The 27,936-nt window shown below is 24.7% G+C and overlaps 1 protein-coding gene across 1 annotated transcript in view; it reads left to right on the top strand.

Annotated features, from left to right (window-relative positions):
• The window catches only part of LOC112691944 (potassium voltage-gated channel protein Shaw-like), a 146,633-nt gene that overhangs the window by 28,830 nt on the left and 89,867 nt on the right, over positions 1-27,936 (top strand).

Raw genomic sequence — 27,936 nt, 5'->3', positions numbered from 1 at the left:
TCAGAATCAAATGATAGTTATTTGTACTTTTGCTCTAAAAAGATATTCATCGTTAAATAGCTATTATTATTTTTCTCTAAATTTATAAATATAAATACACACAAACATTTTGAACACGTTATTTATCGGATTAAAAATGTCAGTCATTGTATAGTTATACAATTTAAACGTATTTAAGGGAGAAAAAAATCAAAACAAAAACTTCTTGATGGATGTTACAATCCTGGTGAGCTAACTAAAGGTTACTTCATTAAATTATTAATGGATTTCACCAAACCCCACTTTTAACCATGTCAAGTGACGTATTCGAAAACTTTCAATACCCTTTTTCTACACCTTAAACACTACCGTAGACACCCGTGATTGCATTATTAACCCAATTACTAACACCGTTATTCTCGTCCTTTAGAAATAAAAAGTATAGCTTATTTTTTATTCTCCCAAAAAATTACACACATTTAAATATGGAAATTTACATATTTTAATAAGTTTTCAAGTGTAATCCATACATTTATTTTACTATACATCTTATTATGACCAATACATATAACACGAAATTATATGTTTTCATTACCATTGTTTAACATTAAATACTGTTGTTTATTTTTACATTTTACTTTTATTGGACGGCTACTTTATTTATGCCACCAAGTTTGGTAAATATGATATCCATTTTATTAATTGTATCACTGTATACGAATTAATTGAAAAATATATAAAGTATCCATTTTTCTAAAAAAAAATTAAAGTTTACAATACGTTAAATATTATATCCCATTAGTCTATTTTTCCAAGTTCAATATTATAGAAAAATCAGTGTTTTTTATAAATTAAGTACCTATATTTAATAAACTTACTAATTCTTACTAATTTACCAAGAAGTATTGAATGTTGACGAAAACGCATTTATCTCATAATTATTTTATACGAATATTATAAATATACACTTTATTTATAAAAAAATATATACGTATAAACTAATAACTATTTGTTGGCATGTAAGTTCACAAAACTTATAATACAATTATGTGTTTCATGTATTTGAGCTCTTTTTTTCAATTTGACAAAAATAATTCTATATGAGTTGAAAATACTTTATGTGTAATTCTCATAGTCCTGAATGAATAGGATTTGGTATCTATTGCACAATATTTTTATTTTAATAAGTATGATGACAGATTTCTATACTTTTATGCGAAAAAATAAAAGTGATACTTATATTATTTGATTTTATGACATTTTTAAGATTAAACTGAGTCAAAATTAAATTAAAATTGTTTAATTATTATTTAAACATATTTTAAAATCCTTTAAAGTTAATTTCTAGCTATGATGAATATTTCTGTTAGTCATATATTTTGCATAATATATAGAAATATGATATGGGTTCCTGTTATACAATTTTATTTATTTTTGAAATTTTACGTTTACTAATTTTGAAACTTTTAGAACAGTATTTATGATAATATTATTTAATTATAATATATTCTCACTAAATTTTGTCTTTAAATGTAATATCCATACTTATACAGTTATTTTGAGAGTTGTTCGCTTTTAATTTATTGAAATACATTTTAAATTATTTTTTTAATAAATGAACGAACATCTTAAATATAAGATATGTAAATTTTATTATCTTAATTAAATACACTTACAAAAATATATTATAATACTAGCTTACCCGACAAATGTTGTTTTGTCATATAAATTATTTCTAAAGAATATTTTGTTAGAAAAAAATAACCAATTTAATATAAGTGTGTAAGGATGTAGTATATAAGTGGAAGAGGTATGGAGTGCTGTGAACGATGACGGAATATAAAAATGAAAAATCATCAAACATTTTTTTTTTTTAATAATTTATTAAAATTGAGCCTTTAAAATTATATATATCGCTAATTATGACAATAGTATTAAGAGACAATATCAATCCCTTAATGCAACAGAGTGTACAATATTTTTTGTTGTCCCATTTTTCGCCAACACAAACAAACTGGATGGTTCGAGAGCTCGCCACGTATAATTGACCATGTGGAAAACATGATTTGCTCAAATCTAAGCCACAGACAGACATCGTTTGGTCTTGAGCCATTTCAAATGACAATCTAATTGGAAATTGAAGGCTTTTAAATTGTATTGGCACATCTGTGGGTATAATAGGGATTCACAGTAATAATATATTTTCACCTCGGAATTTGCCATTTAAAATGATGGCTTCGATAATATTTTTCATTAATTTTTTAAAGATTAATCGCGTGCTGTTTCACAATCGTGGTGGGTTCAAATTACGAAGCAAAATAACCGGAGATCCAACCTTCAGTTGTAAATTATGTGGTGACATGCCTGGTAAATCCAATAAGTTTAAAAACTCTGTTGGATAATTTACAGCTTCAGTAGCATCGCTAACTGTATCAATAGATTGTATGACACCAAGTCTCCTGGCAACAAACGGTGTATCTTGAGATTCTATTCGTTCGTTGACGTCCACATTTTTTGCTGCTAAAATTGCTCTTTCTGCCAGCCACTCATTATTAGTGTTTTTTCTGTTTACTTTGGGAAATATCTAGTCAATGAGAACATCTTGCGAATAAATTATTGTGCAGAAATCGGTCGGTAATTTTATACATCCCGTTTCTTCCGTAGTAACTTTCCCATCTCCAATATCTAACAATTATTTTGAGAATCTTCCGCACGCAACTTTTTTTTAATTGAATCGCAAGTATCAAAATCGTTCGTTCTCTATCTTTACATACATTTCGACAATGAATTTTTGACATAACTCACGATATCATAGAATAACGTTGTCCTGATCGTATCTAACCGATATGCATAATAATTCTTCGAACTAACATTCTTATTTGTTTTGGCACCTGTTGCGGGATTTTGTTGATTAATATTTATGCAAGCAATACCGTTAATGTAATACCAAAAATAAAATGAATAGTTTTTAAATAGTTTTTAATAGTTTTTTATTAGTTTTGTAATAGTATCATTTAATAATTCATTTTCAATTGCGCAGTTATCGACCGGGTCAAAAATTATTAAATTAAACTACGATTTATTAAACAATAGTACTTAGGAGTATAAAAAATAGACGAGAACCTATTTGCAGATCTACCAAATGTATATACAAAATTTCATTATAATCGGTTAAGCCGTTTCGGAGGAGTATGGTCATAAACACTGTGACACGAGATTTTTATATATATATAGATTAACTTCAAAAATTTATTATTATAATTTTATCTTATTACTTGTATCAGAAATATTAAGTTAATTCTTATAAATCATAGATATATGGATATTTAGTTGCTATGGCAACAATCAGAAATTATTATTTTGTATACATACCAATTAAATTTCTATAATTAAAATTATAATACCTTTATACTTTTGGATAAATTGATACTCGTATTCAGATACCAGAGAATAACGGTATTGTATTTACCCTCAGGAGTAGTATAATCTTTAGGTACGCAACGCTTTTACAATTAATAAAGTTTGTTTAGGAACTCAGTTTAATCAGGTTAAAAGTAGTTTTGTATTAACATTTTCATTTTCAACATAAGTTGTAATACAAAGTTGTATCTAGTATAATTAGTTGTTGAAAATAAAATAGTTATATTAATATTAATTTCAAATGTAGTACAAAACCCTGTAAAATACACTGAGATAAACTGCAGTGTGTCAAGAATATGGCGTTATGCCTTGTTAATTTTTATTATACATAAAATTGACTTATATTAAAGAAATTAAAATATCTCACTCTTTTCGTATAATTATTCGCATAATATAAAAGTATATATATATATTTCACTAAAACTAAATATACTAAATATACTAACTAAAACAAAATAAAAGCTAATCACGGATTATTCTTTTTGTAATTTGTTGGAAAATGTTCAATAACGAGATTATATATATTGCAATTAAACAATCAAGCCGGTATCGTGATGAAAAATTATCAGGTGATTATTTACATGCATGTCGTATTGTAATATTAATCAATTTAACTTAAGTTCACTTGCCTGGGCCAGGACAGAGAAGCTAGACGAATGGCCAATATTTTTATAAAAAATCTAAATAAAAATCTAGTCTATTTATTTAATTTTACTTTTTTTTTATATATATAAGCTAGCATTACATCCACCACGTAGAAACGCCGGTTAGGTAATACATCATGCGTATTTCAATCTACCTGTGGATGAAAAAGAAGCCTGGGTTTGAGTTATATCCCCTCCCTTAATCAGAAAATAACATACAATCGGGGCGTTTATGCATACACATCTGTGACTTAGTATTGACAGTTTCGAGTTAGTGTCGGTTGGACACGTATTATGACCACCGCGTTATTCAGACTCGCGCGTATCTTAAATACTATATTGCCACATCGCATTGTACTCAGTGGTTAAAGTGGGAAAAATTTTGTGGGGGGACGGTATTCATCAAAAATTAAGGATCGTTCCACCTAGTTTTAAATCTTACCAACCTTTTTTAGGAAACCCAAGAGGTCTAAGCTTCTTCTGTTACACATATAAGTTCATAAAAACTTTATTTTCATAGGATGTAAAAATAAATTTCCCCCAAAGAAAAATAATTCTATACATATTCCTGCTCAGTAAAAATAAATTGAAATGCATAGTAGGTAATGTTTAAAAAACTTAACTAAAATTTAACAAAACAAAAAAGAAACAATTACTAACCTTTCTAGTTGTTGGTCAACGTAGACAGTAACCAATACGTAAATTGCACATAAGGTGTGTACTATATATAAGATAGTGTCTATCTACTATCACAATTTAATATTTATACTATTTATAGGTATTCTATTCTGTTTATATTCTGTTTATTTTAAATAATGGTCGATTTCACTATCACTTTAATTTTAGAGCTATGGGTAATAACCACTTGGGATCATCTATAATTAGACACAGCGTCAATTATATTAACCAATGGTGTACATCATCTACCATTTTTGCTTATTGTTATACCTACAAATTATTTCTTTTTTCCACTTGTTTAAATTAATCAAGAAAATAAATTGTAATATTGTAATGTTATATTAAGTATTGTATGTTCAATATTATATTTTAGTGACCAATGCCATTAAGCGTCCATCTGAACTTTTGGTGACTTAAATCAAAGAGGACGCATAATCTTACCTTAAATAAGAAGGGGGACTCCGTCCCCCTCCGTCCTCTCACTTTAACTACTGATTGTACTCGTACGTGATATATTCGCTTTCGTTTACATCCATTGTCGGTATGTAATCTAATGTCACGGGTAGTACTAGAAAAATAGCGCGGGCTATCAAAAATATTCTACAACCCCAGTGTATGAACCTCTAAGTGTGCTAGGAGTGCTCTAAGTATTCTAAGAGTAATGGTTTAAAGTAATGGACATAGTTTTTAAGTATTACACAAAATGTTACCTTATACTTAGAGTAGCCTCAATTATTTCTATTTTTCATTGGTTTAATATATACATTTTATTTTAAAACAAAATATTTTATAAGATTATGCTAATATTTACTATAACTGAATTGGTATCTGTGGGAGGTGAGTTTGAATCAACCATCATATCCCGATGGAGGAATCGGCAACGCTGAGTGAGTTATCGTCGAATCGGAGTAACCGTTTCCGGACGACCAGTTCACCGACGTCATCGCTGCAAACTGCGGTCTTTCAAGTTCCCACTGTTTGATTTTGTGCCCTCTGCTGGTATGTTTTCCTATGACAGAGTATATTTAATGGCCAGTAGAAAATGATGAAAGTGATGTATGATAATCTCTATTTTTCTCCCTCTTTTTCTTTTCATCACGTAGATTAATGCAAAAAGTGTTCGTTTTTATTATTGTTTTTTAAACTATATCATACATGTTTAGAAAAAGTAGAGAAAATATTATGGTATAATATTAACGACATCCAAATGGTTAAATATGAAGGGTATTTATTTGTTCTCTGTGCAAAGGTGTCTGTGGGCTTATGTCTCGGGTGCAGCATACATTTTTAACTGGCTAAACAGAATAAACAATAAACAGTCCACTTATCTCCTTTATTATGAGCAGGGCTCATAACTTCTAGCATTTGCATATTTTTTTTTGGGAGGTCCTAGAGGTACCTATGTGAGCTATAAATTTGTTTCAGATAACCAAGAAGTTACATACAAAATTTTATGTTGCATATTTTTGCGTACTTCGGAGTATAAGTGGTGCTATATTGCTTTTTTTCGCTTTTTTTTTTTGCTTATTTTTGGATTTTTGTATGATTTTTTTAAAAAAAATTGTTAGTAGCTTAAAACATTTTTTCTTAAAAATAACAAGTAATTATAGGTATATTAATTGTTCATATTAGTAATTAATTCGTGTTAATTTTTCTTTTTATATAACTTATATAATAATATCAGATAAACTATATATACATATACGAGGTTTAGGCGACGCGCAACGTAGCGAGAGTGTACGCCCGAAACTTCGTAATCCCATCAATAAGGAAAGCATTATAATTGTATATAATTGTAGCTTGTACTGTAGTATTTTATTTTTATAGTTTCTAGGTATTCGGGTATTCCGATATCATCATTCTCAGATTATTTACAGATTATTTTTCATTAACATTTTGCAGTCGTTTCTGACTTTTCATATTGTATGCTAGTTCGTTTCGTGAATTTAGTATCTAAATTTTTTTTTTTTTTTTTTAATAATATATGATAAAATAATAAAATAATGTAATAAATAATAATAATAAAATAATAATTTTTATGTACAAACGTTTTTTTTTGCATATTTTAGTATTTTTAGTAGATATTTAAGCGCTTATATGAATACATTTTAGAGCATATTTAAGCGCTTATAATAACCTTTTTTAGAGCTATAAGTTATGAGCCCTGATTATGAGTTTAAGAAATATGGTAAATAAAAAATAATTATGTTCATATATAATATATTATCATATACTTTTATAATAATATTAAATAAAGAATTAACGGGATTACAAAAAATAAAAATTAATTATTGTATTTACAATATACCGTATCGCTGCTCCGGTTAGTAGTTGAGCGGTTGTGTATCGTGAGTGTATTTAATGGCTGTACCTGTATGTCTAGTTTGTTGGATTTATCCGTCAATATAAAACCCATATATTTTAAAACTTCTTGTATTGATAAACAGTATTATAGTTTTTCATTTGAATAACATTAAATATTTGATTTTGATTTTAAATTCAATATTTTTAAGACCTGTTCATGTTATGTATGCCTATCAAATAAATATTCACCAGTTCACTAAATCCAAAATAAATGATCAGTTATGACGAAAGCAGGATTCGCTACACCCGTGTGCAAGCCTATGTTTTTGTGACAGATACTTCACGCCACTCTTCGGTAGAAAGTCATAAATTCACCACTGTAGCTCGACAATAAGCTAGGAACGCAACACTGTTGCCGATGCCAATATAACCACTTCCGCCACTGTCACTAGCACAATCACTGTTGTCGTGGGATGCACTTAAATATAATCGTTTCGTGCAACAGTGGCGGGAAAATGAAATGGGTGTATTATTTCTACGGTCATCAGCATTGAATAAATGTATGTATATATGTGTGTGTGTATGTGTGTGTGTGTGTGTGTGTGTGTGTGTGTGTGTGTGTGTGTGTGTTCATGGGTACGCACGCGGGGAAATGGTTTGAAAGGAGCGGGAAACGAACGGAGGCGGATGACCGTAAAATCAATACACACGACGGGGTGGTGGCGGTCACGATGGGCCACTGGCGTCTTGGGGAAACACTGTCTCCACCCCCAGCTACTCCTCTCTCGTACCCTAAACATCCCTCTTTCGGTACACGCACGGACACCAGTTTCTACATATATATATATATATATATATATATATATATATATATATATACACACATTTATACAAACACACTAGTACACGCACATTATAAAATATATGCTACGCACCTCCCATGACCATCAACATCAACCACTGTTGGTTTTAATATTAAAATTCGAATCTGATGTATGCGTATTACAACAAAGGTCATCCGGAGACTATTGCAACTAGTTTGTAACAACGACGAAGATTGTGTATTTTTTTTTTTTTTGGTTTTCACTTTATATTTATTTATTTTTTTTATTTACGCCATATTTTACACGTGGGCATATACATGTGCCATACGCGTTTCTACGATGTATACGCAAGCACGAGAGCCACATATGTGTGAAAACGCAATCATGGCCTATAAGTGACATGTTGCGCTTCTCAGGCGAATATTGGGGTATCGCAGGAATAACCACTACCGTAAGGGTTGATGGTATTTATGCATATTGTACATGCATAAATGTTATATATCTCATTGTATATTTTATTTTATCTATGTACATTATCAGTATAAAAGTATACTTATTACGAAAATGTGATGTACGACTAGTGAACATATAATACTACGAAAAGATTAATTCCCTTCGAAATCGTGGCAGTGGTTGACGCATCACCATTGTAAAGTTAACATCCCCATGGAATAACGTGATGATGTGTCAATTATGTAGGTATTTGATTTACATATGATATTATATATTAAAATAATGGTTATAAACGAATACGACAGTTGTTTTAATAATTTTTCCCATCGTACATAATAGAAGAAGAATGTTACAATGTGTATTTATGTACGTAATATTATACAATGACCGTATACCTTCTATAATTATGTTTCAAATAGTATTATATAGATATTATTTAAGTTAGTTTTAATTGATAAAATATATTATACAGAACAAATTGCAAACGACATCATTTAAATTGTATTATTAACTTTTAATTGTTTATATTTTCAAAAATTATCCTGAATACTAATTTAAGGATGAGGAAAAAAATTCCTTTTCAAAAATATTAGAGTTTCATATCAAAACTTTTGGATAATGTATTAGTTCACATGAATCAAATTTTTCTTAATAACCGTTTTTATTGTTTTTAAAGCAATAGTAATTTAATTATTATTGATTATTAAAATATAATACAGCCATAATACAATTTATCGACCAATAAGTTTAAATTTTATTACATGAAAATAATATAATTCTATACGAATAAAATGTATGCAATTTATTTGCATAAGGACTAAAATTTCACAAATTATATTAAATTGTATTATTTAATAAATTAATATTTTTTATTTTATCTTTAAATAATACATGGGTAAATTATTAAGTTCTAAATCACACTATTTAATCATTACAAAAAACTTAAATAAGTATGCTAAATATTATTTAGCAAATAACAGTTATAATTAAATAACAAATTAATGAGTTAACTACAAAATTGAATATGTTAGGAATGTTATAGTTTTCATATTCTTACAGAAATTAATTTTTTGCATCAAAACTCACTATTTGGTGTGAAGACGAAACATATCCACCTGTTAATATAGAAACGACTATTTTGAAAAGGGAACATCTACTAGCTATATTTCCTTATCGAAATAAAAGTGCCATTATTGGTGCGAGCTAAAAATAAATGTATAAATGCACTAGTTTTTAGATTGATTAATACCAACATAAAAATTTTGATGTTATCATATTTGTATTAGTGTGGTTCACGAACGTCTGTTTGGCTTTTTTTTTTCTTTTTAATAAATAATTTAATATTTTTTATTGCTTAATATTAATATATTTAAACAAAATAGCAGCTCGTATAGGCACGCAGCTCATGAAAAAAAGAGAAAAAAAAGCGTTTCTAACTCTGAATCTTAGAAAATAAAATGTAATAAAAAATCAAGTGAAACCTTATAACACAAAAATTATTCATGAATAGAAGTGACGAAAAAATGAAAAGACTAGTTTACCATGCAAGTGAATAATCATGTTATACCTAAATGATTATTTTACTTTACATTTTATACTTCTATAATATCATTCTAATTTATTTTAGATGTTTTGTTAAATGTTTTAACACATTTTTTGAAAAATATAAACAAGTCATTTTGGAATACTTACATTTTTGATGATTAAAAACGCAGAAGATGTTTATATGCAGAATCTCATCTAGATTGATCAAGGATAAGTGAAATCGCCATACTGAATCAAAAAAAAAAAAAACACAATTTTAAATATCATGTTAATAAGAACGGGCAACAGACAGTTTGCAAAATGATTTATTTTGGATTACATGGTATAAGTCATAAGCGAAAATGGGATCTATGCACTTTATAAGTTGAAAGTAAAATTTCTATAGGCAAGTGAGGTAAATATTGGCTTTATATTTAGCACAATACCTGGAGAGATTATTATTAAAATTAAAGTATTGAAGCGTACAGGGGAAAAACGGTAGTAGTCCATTTTTTTCGATTTTGATTTTATAGTTTGATTCGATAGCAAATAAGGAGTAATATCGACTGTTGAAATCGATTCAGTGAAAAAAAATCTTTCAGTCTATAGTTATTAAATGGAAAAGATTAGGTATACTGGTGAAGAAAGATTTAAGTCTATACTTTATTTTTATTCCCCTAAAAAATGTACAGAAATGGACTGTTTACCGTTTTTCCCCTGTACCATTCAATTTATAGACCGTTATGATGCTAAAAAAAAATACATTGCTCTAACAATATGACAAAAAACTCTTACTATCTTATCTCAATATCAATTTATAAATTAAATGCTCATTAAGATTTTTTAAATTTGAATCTAACTGTTAAATATGGATTCTCTTGCCAGTTTTTTAAATTAAATCTTGATATATTATTCGAAAGACCTCAAATATACGTCTATTAAATATACGAACAATTAAAAGTAAAAGTTAGTGATCAACACTTACACGAAAATTCCAAACGCATGTTGGTAGCTTAACTTATTCACAAAAGAATAGCATCCAATGCTTTTAAAAACATATAATGAAAAAAAAAATGTAACGGAAAATATAATATTTAGGAATAACAATATATTACATTTAAAATGTGCCCAATATTCCTGTACAAGAGGTTAGAAAACTGTGCTTTCAATAAAAAGTCATGAAAATAATGTACCAAAAGCACAAAATGTATTGTTTAAAATATCCAGTTATTTTAATTTAATTTATGATTTGTCCGAACCTGAAATCTTACTCGTACATTCTTACATTGGTTACATTATCGGTGAATATATTTGTTTTGAAAAACTTTATAACATTCGTCAATATTTGTTGAGCATCATAAATTAGGTACAACGTTTATCAACAAAAACTAACAATGAAAAACAAAAATTCTTCGTAATTTACCTGTTCATAAAATGTCATTCTATAATAAAACAATCCATTTGTCAGTATTTAAAAAAGAAAAACATTATGAAAAATATTAATTATACAATTTGAGTTTGAATTTTTTTAATATTATAATAAATAATGTATTACTATTACATATTATTTTATTTTCAAATATTTTATCATTAATAAAAAATCAAAGCATTTTATTATTTTGATTTAATTGTAATCATCTATAAAAATTATATATATATATATATGAATAATATTCATTAAGTGAATAAAAAATTTAAAATCTAGCCATATTTGAAAATCAATTTATTTTGTTTGGAAAAAATGATATATTTTTTTATATTTTTATTTTATCACATTATACACAGTAGTAAAATTCTTCATTACCTTATATGTTTATAAGTTACTACATTTAAAATATTGAAGTTAACGTTAAATTCTCTAAATTCTTATCTTTATTAATGAAATAAGTTTTTGTCCCTCATGTAAGATATTCTGGAGATATTCTCTTTTCCAAGTAATCCATTCAAATATTTAACTATTTAGGTGTAATAACAAAAATTAAATGATAAACTGTAATTATAAACGGCATAATATCCAAAATACATTACTTCTGTTTTTATTATTTTTATTACTTTTTATTATATTATCCAATTTTTTAGAACTTTAAAGACGATTTAAACTAAAAGAATTTCGTTCGTTCATTATTCATGATTTAAAATGACTTCCATTTCGAATATTTTTTCTATCTCTCGTTTCTTTTCATTTTCCTTATTTATTCATATTAAATACGTCATCCTTTATTTATTTAAATTTTCATTACTCATAATAGTTTTACGTATCACACATAAAAAAATACTAAAACATTCTGTTTTCTTTATTTATGGAAATAGTACATTTAATTTATAGTTATACATTAATTTATTACCGTGGATATTAATATCAAATTGAGATTATTGGTGGTTGTTTATTTTTTTTAAAAAAGATAATTTAAATCCCATTAGTTGTATACGTCCGTCAAATCATTCATATAAACATAAACACCCAATTCAAAATGAAAAGATAACATATGAAAATCGCAAAGTCTCTTTAATCTCTTGTCTTCTTTGATGATGAACTTAACAAAATTAAACATTTTTTTCATTATTCTATTAAATATTTATTATATGCTAAATAGACTCTACTTGATTTCGTAATTATTAATCGATTATTGTTATTTGAATAATAATTTTTTAAATATCTATGAACCTAGTGCACATTAGTATGTTTGTTATATGTAATTATACTACACACTCTACTCCAAAGCCTGAATTTTTTTTTTGATTTTACAATGATTTTTTCGTCAAATATTTTAGAATAAATATCGTATGGTTTCATAATAGAAAAAAATATAATACAATTAGCACAGATTGTAGTCAGTGATATGATTAATATTGGTTATGGTCAAATAATAAGTATAGGATATACATTCAAGATAGGTTTGTATACATAAAAAATTGAAAATTAAAATAATATTTTCAATTTTAGTATTATATTTTAATTAAACTTTATTTAATAGATAAAAGTGTGTATTGTAATTATTTTAGTACTGATGTTTAGAATCATATAAATTGTTAAAAATGTTACGCTTTTTAAAATAGAAATACGAGTATTTATTTTATTCGGTAAAGGAAACTAATTAAATATGAATAAGCATATGAAATAAACTAATAAAATATTTCTTGTTACATATTTAAATAATTGATTGAAAAATAGTATATATTAATAAAAAATAAAAGTTACAGCAAGAAATATTTTTAATATGTAAATATTTACGACGGGTATTGATTTAAAAAAAATATTTATTTGAATTCCCTTCGCATTAACATTATGAATGGGACAGATAAACATTTTTTGAAAATTTTTAAATTATTGATGTTTTATTTTAATTGTTCTGTTTTTCAATAAAAATGTTTAATTTAATGGGGATCTTCATTTAAATTGAAAAGTAAAATTAAATGTATTACTCATGGTCCTTAACCCTATAACATATTTAAATTTTTTCATTTTCTATAGAATTTTAGTGAGTAGGAGATCAAGGGTGAACCCTATAATAAATTCAATGGTTTTAAAAAATGTTCCATAGTCTAATTTTGACTAATACGTGTCATCGTACATTATATTAATCGACGTATCTTATTCTTAAAAAGGATATTCCATTCGTAGCATGACAAAAACCGTATTACAAATGTACAAAACATTACGTCTAAGCTTTTCGGGTTTAGCACCAAAAGCCCTGGCAGATGCTGTTCTTCAATTTTCGTTTCACATTCTATCCTCCATTCACTGCCGATTCACTACTTTAGTGGACAGATTATATAATATGATAGATATAGTCTCTTGTTATTCTTTTCCTTTTACCAGTATACCGATTTTCCATTATACATTATTATTACAAGACAACAAAACCAAAACGTAATTTATTTTTATTTTATTTTTTCAATAAAATTATTTCTACCAACATCACTTTTTCTAAACTTTTTTTCAATTATAAATAAATGTTTCAACTGTAACCTTAAGTGAATATCTTACTTTTTGAAGAACTTGAACCGTATTTAAATATTTTTATAAAACTATAAATTTAAATAGTTTTCTTAAATATTTACTTTATTTAGGAGACATTTACTTGTTTTTTTTTTTTTTATGAGAACGATAATGCTTATCCAAAGGTTTATTTTACTTTGGTTTCCACTTGGAATTAATTAAAAAAAAGTGTTTTGTCCTAACTGATAAGAAATTAGTTGATATGATGATTTAATTAGCTTAATTTTTAATTACCGAAATAATTTTTAATTTTAACCACTAGACGATTACGCCCAAGCCTTACTAGCTATTTAGATTTTTAGCCGACAAAACTACTTCTTATTTTTCTCTATTATACGCCTGCTTCTAGTCTATTCCAATTTTTTCGAATAATTCCTTAACGCAGTTCTTCCACATTTTTTGTGGTCTTCCGCTAAGTTTCTTTCCCCTTGATATATATATCAACGATCCTTTTAGTATCCCTTTAAGGAATCAGACCACATCTTTTCTTTTGCAAAATTAATATAGTTCGATACTAGTTTTTATTTCCCGTATCTGTTCCGTATTGTTAATACGGGTCCATATATTTTTCTTAGAACTTTTCTTTCAAATAGCTATTGTTCTTTTGTTTTTCTTTACCATAACATGGATTTAAATTTTATTTCTAAATAATCTAAAATAATTTCAACACCATTCTATAAACATAGACATGTAGACTAACAAATTTTAAAACATTATTTTCCGGATAATATATTGTAATTCAGAAATTAATAATCTTAGCTTTTGGATTAAATATTTATAAATGTGAACATTTTTGTTTCAAAATTAGTGTACTCGTATATTGAACATTTAAATCCATAATTATTTTTTATTTTCAATAAGATTTCCAAGGATTTTAATTATATTTAGTATTAACAGTAATTATTTAAAAATTATAATTTTGAAATCAAATTTATAGACATTGATAGCTAGTCATAATGAATAAATTAATGAATAATAACTATTGTTTAGAAATTTAAACAGATTTTAGTTTATTTGTCATGATATACTTGTTTGATAGGCTTACATTTTTCTGGTTAAATTATCATCCCTAATCTTTAAGGTTCAAATAATATGGGCTTAATGTCATCGGATTAGTCGTCAGGTAATTTTTGCTATACACATACAAGAATTAATTAAAACACGTTTGCAATAGATTAATATTTCAATGTTGCATACGTTCATAGTAAATGTGTCAGGAATGAAATGTTTTAACGCAATGTTTCGAAAAAGGATTAACTACATACTATGGTAAGTTTTACTTTGTAAATTTTGCGTTCTAACATATTAAACACAGTATTATCCATAAATAAATAAAAAAAAAAAAATTGAGATTCAACATTTATTATTAAAATAAATTATAAGAACACCACGGAGAAAAAAAATTCTAAGATTCTGGAGTCAGCTCTCTTCCAGGATCACAATTCACTTTCTAACAATCAAATTCATCGTGACAGCAGATGGTAAAAACAAAATTATAAGTATCAACTTCATACATTTAAAAATTTACTTTATGTCACATATTTATATTTATTTATATTTATTTAAATATATTGTAATAATATTAATATTACCCAATGACCACTGCTTCCGAGGGTTTTTTATGAATAAAAAAAAAATTATATAACGTGTGACGATAAGAAGTTTTAGTTTTAACCTTATGCATGTACCGAATACGAGCAATGGCATGCCCAGGCTTACCCTGTTTTCAAATAATTATTATTAATATTTTTTATATCATTATTATTTACTTTTCAATATCTTTAAATATTATTAACAAGTCAAACAGGATGAATTGTGTTATATTATACTCGTATTATATTATCATTATTTCTAATTCAATTTAAAAATGTTATGAAAAGTTCACGAGAAAAAAAAAATATGTGTGCCTATATAAATTAAAATAATTATAACTGAGCCTGTCCTACATTTTGATCCTGGGCATGGCTCTGAATACGAGAAATGGAAAAAACTACCTTTAAAAATATAGAAATAACTAGGTAGAGAACGATTGGCTTTTCCTATTACATATATACATATTAGCTTACTATATTTTAAAAGTAACAGGATACTGATTTCTAAACATGAGCACATGGGCGATTCAAAGTTATCATAATACTTCATATTCCCTTATGAGGTATTGGAACCTTGTATCTCATTAAATAGTTATTAGAAATTTACTGTAACTTTTGAACTTGAGTTTCCTGATTATTTATGCAAATAAAAGTAGTTTTCATTAAACCAATTCAGTAAATTGTCCAATAGTTTTAAACTTAAAATTAAAAATTTTCCCTATTTATTAACTATTTTAATATTAATATTTAATAAACGCTTTATAAATAAAGTATATTTTACAATTAATAACAATTATTTAATTCTATAAAATAAAATATTGAGATTCGAATAATATATCATCGCCTCATTTCAAGATAGCAATAATTCAAAAATTTTCAGAATTGAGTTATCTACGTGATATTTGCAAAATTACGACGATTTCGATTCTATATTGCAATAACTTTTAGTTGCGTTATTCACCTCTAGATGTCGTTTATTTCATTCTAGAACCAGTAGTTTCATAATTTGAGTTATTGCAGTCTTGAACTGAGGCGTCGATATAATTCATATGAATATTTGTTTTATATGAACCAAAAGCAAAAATGTTGAATAAAATGTTATATTTTATTTACATAAAAGTTATGAAATGGCAAGGTATCTACAGCATGACATTTTAACAACGTCAAATAAAATTTATTTCATACTATATGCATATTATTATATTTTTGAAATTATTTTTGTTACAAGATTTTTATTCAAACTTTCAACAACATATGATATGTTTTTATAAACAAAATCATGTAAAATATTTAAAAAAATTATAAATTGGTAAATATATTTTTCCATTTACAAAGGTTTAAATTAATAGTTTAATGTGAATGCGTTTATCCTAAAATTTTTCTATATATGTTACCAATTTAATTTTGTTTTAATTATTTAATTTAAAATTTATGTATCAAGTGTCTATAAGAAATAAATAATAATTTGCTCAGACTTTATATTATATTGAAATAAGATGCAGAATATTTTAGTTTTTTTTTTTTTTTTTTTTTTTTTAAGTCACAATGGAAATTACTTTAATTATTTCGTTTCATAAATATTATTTTTCAGTTAATTAATATAAATAATTATACTTATAACTCGAATTATGTATAATTAGTGTAATATATAGAGAATTTCGAAATAATAATTTATATTCAAAATTGTTTAATATTAAAATTATTATTTTATTCATATTTAGTTATTTAAATTTGATTTTATACCTAAAATTATCATTATTTTCATATTATTCAAAAAAATAATGTTTTAAAAACAACGTAACTTAATAGTGTATTATATTTTTATATAAATGCTGCTTATAATTCAATAATTAATATACAGTAACAACGATAGAACCATAAAACTTAAACAAAACTATTAAAAGATAGGTAATTATTGGAGTAAAATTTTTTTTATTGGTTTTCATCTTATGTTATTTATTTTATGCTTTAATTTCCTTGTGCTAAAATCGTGATTACGTATTTCATAAGTTTTGATATAACTATGCTATTTAAATGTATTAGCATAAATATAAATATTTCTAAATGATAAAATATATTCCATAAAAATCGAAATATTTTACCTATTTGTAAAAATTTAGAAAATTTGAATAATTATTTTTATGAATATAATATTGTATGATAGAAATATTTCACAAATTATCTACATCAATTACCTATAGCTTATAGTCATTTTTTAATAGACATAAAATCTTTATTTTGTATTAAAATACGATGGTTTTTTTTTAGTCACAATGGAAATTACTTTAATTATTTCGTTTCACTTTCAATTTTCAACTGTTCACAAATAAATATAATTGATACACCCAAACACGTAGAATGTATACTAGTAGATAAATATTCTTCGTACAATAAATACATATCAAAACGCGAAATGTAATAGTAAGTAACATACACGTTCAAAAACTATTCGCTTAGAAATTAAATTCGAGAATTTGAGAAGCTATAACTCATGAGTAGGCATTAATCGAGAATATAATGGCATATAATGGAGACCATAATAAAATGTACAATATTATATCCCTTTCTATACGATATTATCAAATTTAATAAAAATTTCTTTAAATAGAATTAATTTTTTCACATAACTACCTAATTATAATATTTATTAAGAGTTATTATTATGACTAGAGCGCGGATTTCTATGCATAATTTTTTTCCTTTCAATATTTTTGGATTTTTGTCAGTTATCTCCACGAATCATCATAATTTGAAGCTAATGGTGAAATTTTTTTTTGCATATTTCTGCATATTTAGAGGTTATTGCATATCTTTGCATATTTTGGCAAAATTCAAAATTTTTTGCATATTAAAGTGAAAATTTAAAAAATAATGTATAAAATAATATTTTGTCTAGTAAAAAAATTAAAATTAAATTTCATAGTCACTAAATAATAATTTATATATATATTTAGTTATAAAATAAATAATCGATAACGACGTAAACTTAATTGCTCTTGCTGTGTCAATCGATTATCGACATACCACTTGCTGCAAATATGCCCCAATAACTTCGGTTAACATCGATGGTTCGTTTTTAGTCTTTAAAAAATATGTTAACCGATAAACGACACAGCTTCACAGAAGATAAACTTGAAATGCATATGATTATTTATTTTAATAATAAATAACATTTTAAAAATAAATTAAGTTCAGAAAATTCCCTACATTTTTTTGTATTAAGTATTTTAGTAATTAATTTTTATAAATTGAATTATAAATTTTAAATAAATAAAAAATGTTTGCATATTTTTTACATATTTTCATAATTTTGACTGCATATTTTTTGCAAATTTTCATGATTTTTGCTGCATATTATATGGCATATTTCGATACTTTTAAGTGCATACAAATCCGCGCTCTAATTATGACTGTTATAGTCTTATTTTTAATTCAATATTGTATAATTTTTTACTACATTTACAAACTTCATAAATTTAATTCCATTGAAATCAAAAAAAAAAAAAAATAGTAATAATAAAACTGTCTAACATAGTATAGTAAACTTACAATTCAGATTATAGAGCGAAATATTCGTTTGATTCTTAGTAATGACTACAACATATATGTATAACGCATACTATATAATATATATTATACACAAAACCGTGTTATTTGTTGTGTACACATAGTACGCAACAGTCAACAAGGCGGACTTTTCAGTCACATAAAATATTATTATTCATCATGTATCTATAACGTCGCGATGACGATGGTGACCAAAGCTCGCCGATAAAGTTTTAGCAATGAACACTGGTGTATACGTATATATTATGAGCGAAGGGAAGGCCACAGAGTTCTATTTAATCTTTGTATATATACAGTGGACGATCAGATTATTATACGTATCCTATGTCTTTGGTGTAAGGACCAAGAGTGGCCGTGTGTGTGTGTGTGTGTGTGGAGATAGCTGCGGCAAGTTGTGTATATATTATATAGTTCTTAGCGCTCGGCGACGTCTACATAACGCGAGCGGTGATGGAGAGACATTAATTAATGCTTAGCTGCCGTCGCGTGAACAAAGGCACAAAATTCTCTGGCAACTTTAATCTCCGGCATCCATCGAAAAACGCCGCAGCCGGCGTCCGTTGATCGATTGCTCTGTTCATCCGCATTACTCTGTAGTGTATATTATAATATTTATATTTATATATATACTCTATTGCTTTTACATACCGTCGTTGTTGTATCTTACCTAATGCTAAATGATTGTCATCGTCATTCGGAAAAATGATTCAATATAATTGTATTGAAATTATCGTTTTTTTTTCTTCTATTTTTCAGTTATCTGGTCGCCTCATGTTGTTAATATTAGTGATTTTTTTATTTTTATTTTTTAAATAACCGTGTAAAATAGTATTATATTCACCAAAAACAAATCATTAAATAATAAAAATTTTAAATTTTATAGATAATATTTTTCATATACATATTTTTCATTGTACAAAGTTCAGATTTTTATTCTTTACGTAAATTAAATAATACTATAATCATAATTTATATAGGTAAAAACAGTGTTTTTCTCAGATAAATTAATAAAAAATATTGGTTCTTCCATATAAAAGAATCTTAAACTTGATTTATCATTAAATGTTTAGCTCACAGCAGTCGGCGTGATAACTGTGGAAAGTAATAACTATTTACTATAATGGTCAAGATGAAATTCAAAATATAAGTTGAGTGGCAGATCTAATGTTAATGATTAAATTATTAATATGGAACTGCAGAAAGAAAGATAATATTCAGGAGAAAATAATGTATGGATTTTCGAATGACATAATACAAAAAAATAACATAACATATTTGTAGTGGAAAATATTAAAAATAGTTTAAATTTGCAACAAAAAAAAAAGTGATAGAAAACAAACTAAAAAGCAGAAATAAAGAAAAATTAAATAATTACCATAAAAAAAAAAAAAAATAAATAAAAATAAAAAAAATAAAATGTGAAAAATATTTCTGCAAGATATAAGCAAAAGAGAACAAAAGAAACAAATGTAGTGGTTCACAATCGAAAAATAATGATTATAAATACTAAAAGACAATACGTAAAAAAAATAGTTAAAACATCAGATACTAATAGTGTAAACAATGTATCTATGTAGTCTTCGAAAAGACTATTCAGTTATTCTTTTACTATAGTTATTTTTCCAGATCAACAATATGATGAGAGAAGCGGCAACATTGTAACCTACCTAGAAAACCGTTGACAAATATAGTCCAAGAAGTTTTATTGAAAACTTAAGTAACTTATTATGATTCTGATTACCGATTGGTATGTAGAGATTAAATAAAAAGGAAAATAATTTATTATTACATTAAGTGTAGACCAATTTAATATCTTTGAATTGGAAAATATTTCTAAAAAAAAAATAAACATTATGTCAAAACCAATTTACTGTAATATTCCTATTCTTCTTATTGTGTAATATTCAATTTAGATTATAAATATTTAATATAGCATAGTTTATTGGTGATAAGTTGATAACGTGTTCTATCATTCTGTTGACGAGATGTATAAGTACTCTTAAATACGAAATACCTTGAATTTCTGTGACCTATAACCGATGGGCTTTTCTTCATGTCCATTAATTATGGACAATTTAAATATAACTATTCTTTGGATAGTGTCGTTTATCGATCTATTATTTGGTTATTGCTGTCCATATCGTGATTCAATAATCTATGGCAACATCTTTGCAGGAATTAATTTATATTTTGTACACCATATGTTTTTTCTTAACTATTAATTGAGAATATATAATTTAAACCTTAATTGTCTCCATCGTAACTTATCTTCATAGGTTTTCAATATGTTCATTATGTATATCATCCATATATAAAATATTTATTTTTTTTTTATCATGAGATTGGCTCAACTCAAATCTATATGTGCTGCTTATTGAATAAACGCTGATAATATCTTATCCGCTTATAACATATTGAACATCTATCCCTATTTAAAAACCCACTATTCTAGCTTTTCGAACTCCAATGTGTTCCAACTTTACTAATGCTAGGGTGACTGACTAAAGGACATCTACATTTGAATTAAAATTAAATTTACATTTTTTTTTTTTTACGGCATATATTTTTAAAATAAGTACATGCTTTATTTAAGAATTTTCATGCCAATGAAACAATGAGTTAATTGTATTAATGAAAATAAGTTATAAAATACCATAGTTATTATTTTTATCTCTCTAAACCCCTTTAGCTTTGTATAAATTAAAAATATTTTATGTACAACTGTACAACTTTATAACTCTATTATTATTTTTAATTTCGTTAATGACAGTTCATTTTATACCTAACAACAGAAAATAAAACAATATGTGTAAGTCATTGTATATACAAATTAAGAAAATAAGTGCCCTTTTCTATTTTAAAAATTTCTTAACAATGTATTTATTATTGTGCGAGTGTCAATTATATTCTTATGATTGATTTCAGAATTTAAAACTGTATCAATCAGTTTTAATATGATTTATTTAGTATGAGTTTAATGTTGTAAAACATCTTTATACGATTTGGTTAGAACTAAACATTTTATGTACATATTTTTTATTTTTGTGAAAGCTATGCGTTTAGCAGTTTGTAAAATTATTTTTGGTACAGCCAAAGTACTTAAAAGAAGTTGTTTTTAATATGATGCCCATTTGATGGAAATTGACTTCATGTGGAACCTTTTCAGTTTACAGGCATTTTTAATTTGTTGTACAAACGCCATATAAAAAAAATAAATAAAAATAAATCCTTAGTAAGTAATAATCAATAAAATATCTTAAAATATAATTATAAAATTAATATACACTGTAGTTTCTATAGATAAGATAACATTTTTTTTTTCAGAATTTCTTTAAACATTTTTTATTTACTTATCACATAATTAATGTTTCAAAACATTGCAATTACTATTATCATTCAATCTTATCTTCATATTTTTATATATGAAATCATAAAACATGTAAGAAATGTAGATTTTGAAAGTTCTCAACTGATGTAATGCTACATGATTTACCTTTTAGATTTTATTTTATGCGAATTCATAAGTATATAAGTCTAGAAATATATTTAAAAAACGCTTCTACGTCAGTTTTACTCTCGTAAATTTGCATGAACATAGATATAAAATGTTTCCAGGCAGTTATAAACTTGGAATCTAATGTAGGTAACGTAAAAAATTGTTTTTCCTCGTTATTATTTTCTTCTTAAACAGTATAATACCTTTTTTATGCAAATAAATGTGTTGGTACATAATATATTTAAGGAACAACATTTTATTATAATTTGTATGACTTCCGTTGTAATTTTAACGTATATATTCGCATTATTTTTGAGAAGCCTTTAAACCTTCACTTTGTCTGATTATGCTATGATATTTTTATAACAGTATACCTGAAATATAATATAAGCATGATGTTTTCATGTGGATTATTCAAATACATATCCTAGGGCCCAATATAATTTTAAATGCACGTCATTGTAAGCCACGCTGAATATAATCAGAAGCTTTTTGGTTATAATATTATAATCGATTAATATTAATATAAGTTACCTTAATTATTATATTATTTTCTCCTTTGTTAATATTTTATTGACAAAATCTTATGGATATAAGATTTGTAGGTGTCTAAGTTATTTTATTGTAACTTAACCATTCTATGTTTATATCCTACAAATTTAAAACTATTTGAAAATATAATTTAAAAATGTTTAATAATACTATTATGGCGTTTAAAATAAATATACTTTGCAATACACTAGTATATTAATTTATAGTTACAAAAAAGGAATAAATTCTTGATTTTGAAATTATAGTTTAAATATAATGATAGAGTATTACATTAAAAATTCATAATTCCCTTAGTTGAATTTACTGAAGGAAACAGTTAAATTAATATAATATTATATATTGAAACCACTCTATATCGATATACGAGTACATATTGTATTAATAATATGTATGATTTGCTGATAAAATTATTTTCTTGTGTAATTTAGAAAAAATAAATTAATGCCATTAACTTTTTATGAAAACGTTTACTTAACCACAGTTACCATTATAATATATGTAACATTAATTTATTAAATTATTTTTCGTTATTGTATCTATGCTTTAATATTTAGTTACTTTATTAAATATTATTAATATGTTTCGTTGTTACCGTATGCAGTTGTAATTTTACTTGTTGTATACGGCATAACATTTAACAATTATAAATAATTAATAAAATAAAATTAATAAATATGATATAGATTTAAATAGTTGAGTTAAATGGTGGTTAAACTAGAAGACGAACTAAACTAAAACTAGAACTAAAGATGAAAACGAATTTAATTCAATAAATATTGGACTCTTCCATTTAGTGTCATCAACTAAAACTTAGAGTGTATATTATGTACATATATATATGTATAAGAATATAAATATACAGGATGATTCGAGATATGCAATAACTTTTCTTCTGTTTATTATTTTCAATTTTCTTTTTTTTTTTTTTTATTTAAATAAATACAGAGGTTTTTCACTGCAACAAAATTGCATTAAAAGATCGTTTTGAGTTTTAGAACTTAAATTTGAAACTTTTTGAATTTTATTCTATAGTTTGAAAAAAAATCCAAAATAACCATTTATTTTGTAAACGGGATTTTTAAAAAAATATTGTTGTTTAAAAATCTAATAAATATAGATTCGTTAATTTTCTATGATTTGTCAAATGTTGTGTAAAATTTAACAATATTATTGTATATCACACTTATAACCCATATTATTGTTTATTGGCCGATTGAAATTTAATTTATTCCAAGATTTTTGTTATCGTTTGGAGCTATAATTTTCTATAGTTAATTATAAATTTATATTTATTTTTATAACACTAAGTAATTAACATAGGTACGTAATGTATGAGTAATCAATATACCAGATAACCTTAACAATTTAAATTTGCTTATTCATAATCCAAATAAATTAAAAGTTTTTACTGGTGTGAATTTTACTTTTAAGTTAATTAGTGTTTATTATATCACTTAAATTATTTGGATCACAATTTTTTTTATATTCTAAATTTTTTGATACACTTATTCTTGTGTGAAATCCCAGAGCTGTAGAGAAAACCTATTTATGCAATTTATAAATGTGACATTCAATTATTATACAGTGCAATTTGAAAAAAATTGTTCCATCAACTTGGTAAATAATGTTTACATTATGTCATATCAGAAATCAAATTTGAATTTCTTTTTAATTATTTCAAAAAATGCAAAATACAAGAAATGACGAATTGTTGAAAAACACCGACAAATTGTCTATAAATAGTGGACTTTCATGCTTATAAATAGCAAAAAACAAATAATTATGGAATTTTCATTAAGTTACATAAATTAAAGTATGTACAATAATTATTAATAATATACTTCGATATAACAACACAACATTTAGTGAAGTAGGTATTAATATCTTAGAAGCTTATTTGTATGGTGTACTAGTAAGATATATAAGATATTTATCGATGTCGCCAAAAAACAGATGGAATATTGTTTATATGTTATTTAAAAATGCCTAATTTATTATGTTTTAATTATTTTAGTTAAATTTAAATAAAAATTCTTAAAAAATGTTATCTATGTAAATTATATGTATTAATAAATGTATTTTTTTTAAATATAGTAGTTATTAGTAGGTATGTATCATTTTTTAAAATAGAATTAATTTTTTCACAGATGAAAGTTAATAATTTAATACTAAGTATTTAAGTTATTTTTAAATTAAAATTATATATTTTATGACCATTTAAGTGTACACAAAACATAAAACTAAACTATAGAAATAACCCACATCAAAATAATCGAAATCAAAAATTAATTGCCTGAATTTTCTGTGTACACTTTTAGACTCTATTTTAGACCTTATTATGTTAACGTATTAATTTATTGTTATGTTATACATATAAAGGACCGGGTTTTCATATCAATATTTGTATGTGGTATAACTAATATGACATTTAAATTTAGAAATTAAGAAGCAGCATATGTTTTAAGCAATTTAAATTCATTAATGCATGAAACATAAGGACTTAGTGGGTTACTGTGCTATTTTACCACGTTCTATAATAATATATAAATGTTATAAAATCCAAACCCTGTTTATTAATTACCACTTAAATCAAATTAATTTTGAGGCTACTTAATAAATATTTTTTTTACAATTATGGGCTGTATTTGTTTAATCACTAAAATATATTAAGATTTACAAAAGTATAATGCGACCCGTCAGTAAATAATATTATATTTTTAGTTGGTTAAGTGTATGTTGTATATTTTGTAAAAAAAAAAAAAAAAATAATAATTAATATTAGAAATTCAAACTTTTTTTACTCTTTGAATATTGCACAATACATTATTGACATTAGTGTCAGATCCAGAGGAAGGTCTTTGAAAAATTAGTATCAAGCAAAAAAAAAAAAAATATAATATAAGAGAAAAGGTGAGCCAAAACCTTTGAGACCTTTTCAACTGACATAGTTGTAACTTCTTTTTTCTTAAAATAGGAAAAAAACATGAAAATATTATAAATGTTGTGAAAATTTTTATTTTTATCTTGCTTACTTGTCTAAACAATAATTATAACAAAGTAAATTTCACAAATTGTTAATTTATAATTGTATTTATTATTGAATTGTATCAATATGTATACAATTTTATAGTAAAACAGTTTATACAAGATTATTTTTTAATATTTTATAAAATATTCCTACTATTATAGTTCACTGGAGTATTGTAATATACTTAGGGTATTACATGAAAGTAGTAGGAGAAAACTGAGAACTTTTCAGTTATACCTTGAAAAGTTCCCAAAAAATAATCAATTATCACAATCAATATATTTTAATGTTAAATAAATATTATACCAAACTGGTCATTTTTAAGATTTAATAAAATAATAAAAAATAAAATAAAATATTAGAATTATTAATATTTAGTACTGTTATATATTAAAAAAAAAAAAAAAAACAAATGGTTCGAAATTATATTTTCTTAATACAAAATATATCAAAATATAATTATTATTTTATTTTTTTTATTATTTGTTTTCTTGAGTATAACTAAATTTAAGGAAAAAATAAATAATTTTGGCAAATAATCATATACTGATTTATATATATATGAATGCTTGTATAAAAAAATATATTAAACTACAAAAAGAAAAAAAATGCATTATTTAATAATGTTTTATTAATTTTTCAATAATTATATGCATATTTTTGGTTCCCTGACCGTCTCATAATTTGAGTGACAAAACAAATTTTCTCGGTAACCTATCGGCATAATATGCTCCTGTATAATAGCAATATTTTAGTTTTAATCTAATTAAATTTTTAAAATTATAGTTTCCTTAATAGGTATTAAATTAAAAATTATTAAATATTAAATTTGTATATACAATTATTGAATTGTATATATAGGGTTTGAGTGACAATATATATATATATAGGTATTAAATGTCAATTCAATTGAAATCGGTTACCACAACCGCTTATAGTTAATAATCCAACGTCAGATAAAATTATGCTACACACTATTTTATTCGATATGTAAAAACAAATTTATTCATCATTTTTAATTTTGTAAATTTGTAATAATCATATTGATATTTAAAATAATACATTTTTACTTGAATAACCATTTCTTTATTATTTGTGAGGACACCAAACAATATTTCGTGACTCCTAAGTTGAAAACTACAATCAAAATCTCTTCACGATTATTGTCAAAGGAAACCAATATAAAATGTATACTATAAAATCTGTTACAATTATAAATATTAAATAAAATATTTATTAAATGTTAATCGAATAATTAAACTAATAAAAAATAAATAAATTATAAAATATTTTAATAATTAATATATAAATAATTTAATTTAATTAATTAATTTTAAGTCAATAAATTAAGTAAATAATTTAACCTACTTATTTACCTACTTCAATAATAATGATACTGATATCAAATTTTGTTTATGTTTGGATTAAATTTCAATTGCTCAGAATATTTAAAATCATATACATGATTTCATGAAAATGTAGTCATTATAAACAATTTTTTCATGATAGTACGTACAATATTTTAAATTACTAAATTCACATTTTCAAAAACTTTAAAGTGTTATAATAAATTAATGGTTAAACTTTAGCAAGTTATTTTAAAACCATACTTTTTCTAATAATCCAATTTTCAAAATATCTGGGACATCTGTATATTTTAAATAATAGAAAGACTGACAAATCTTCTCGATGTTTCTGATATCCACCTTTATAACGATTTAATATTGAACATATTGATGTCCAAGTCCAGTATTGGCATTTACTAATCTAACGTAACCTTGCTATGTATGTATGGTGATTTTATTTACTTTATATTAATGTAAATAATTACAAGAAAATAGGAATATATCTTATCCCTTATGTTTTGTTCTTTGT

Source organism: Sipha flava, unplaced genomic scaffold (assembly GCF_003268045.1).
Source record: "Sipha flava isolate LNK unplaced genomic scaffold, YSA_version1 68_pilon_pilon, whole genome shotgun sequence".
NCBI classification, from domain to species: domain Eukaryota; kingdom Metazoa; phylum Arthropoda; class Insecta; order Hemiptera; family Aphididae; genus Sipha; species Sipha flava.
Note: the sequence above shows the minus strand (reverse complement) of the source record. Positions and strands in the feature narration are given on the sequence as shown.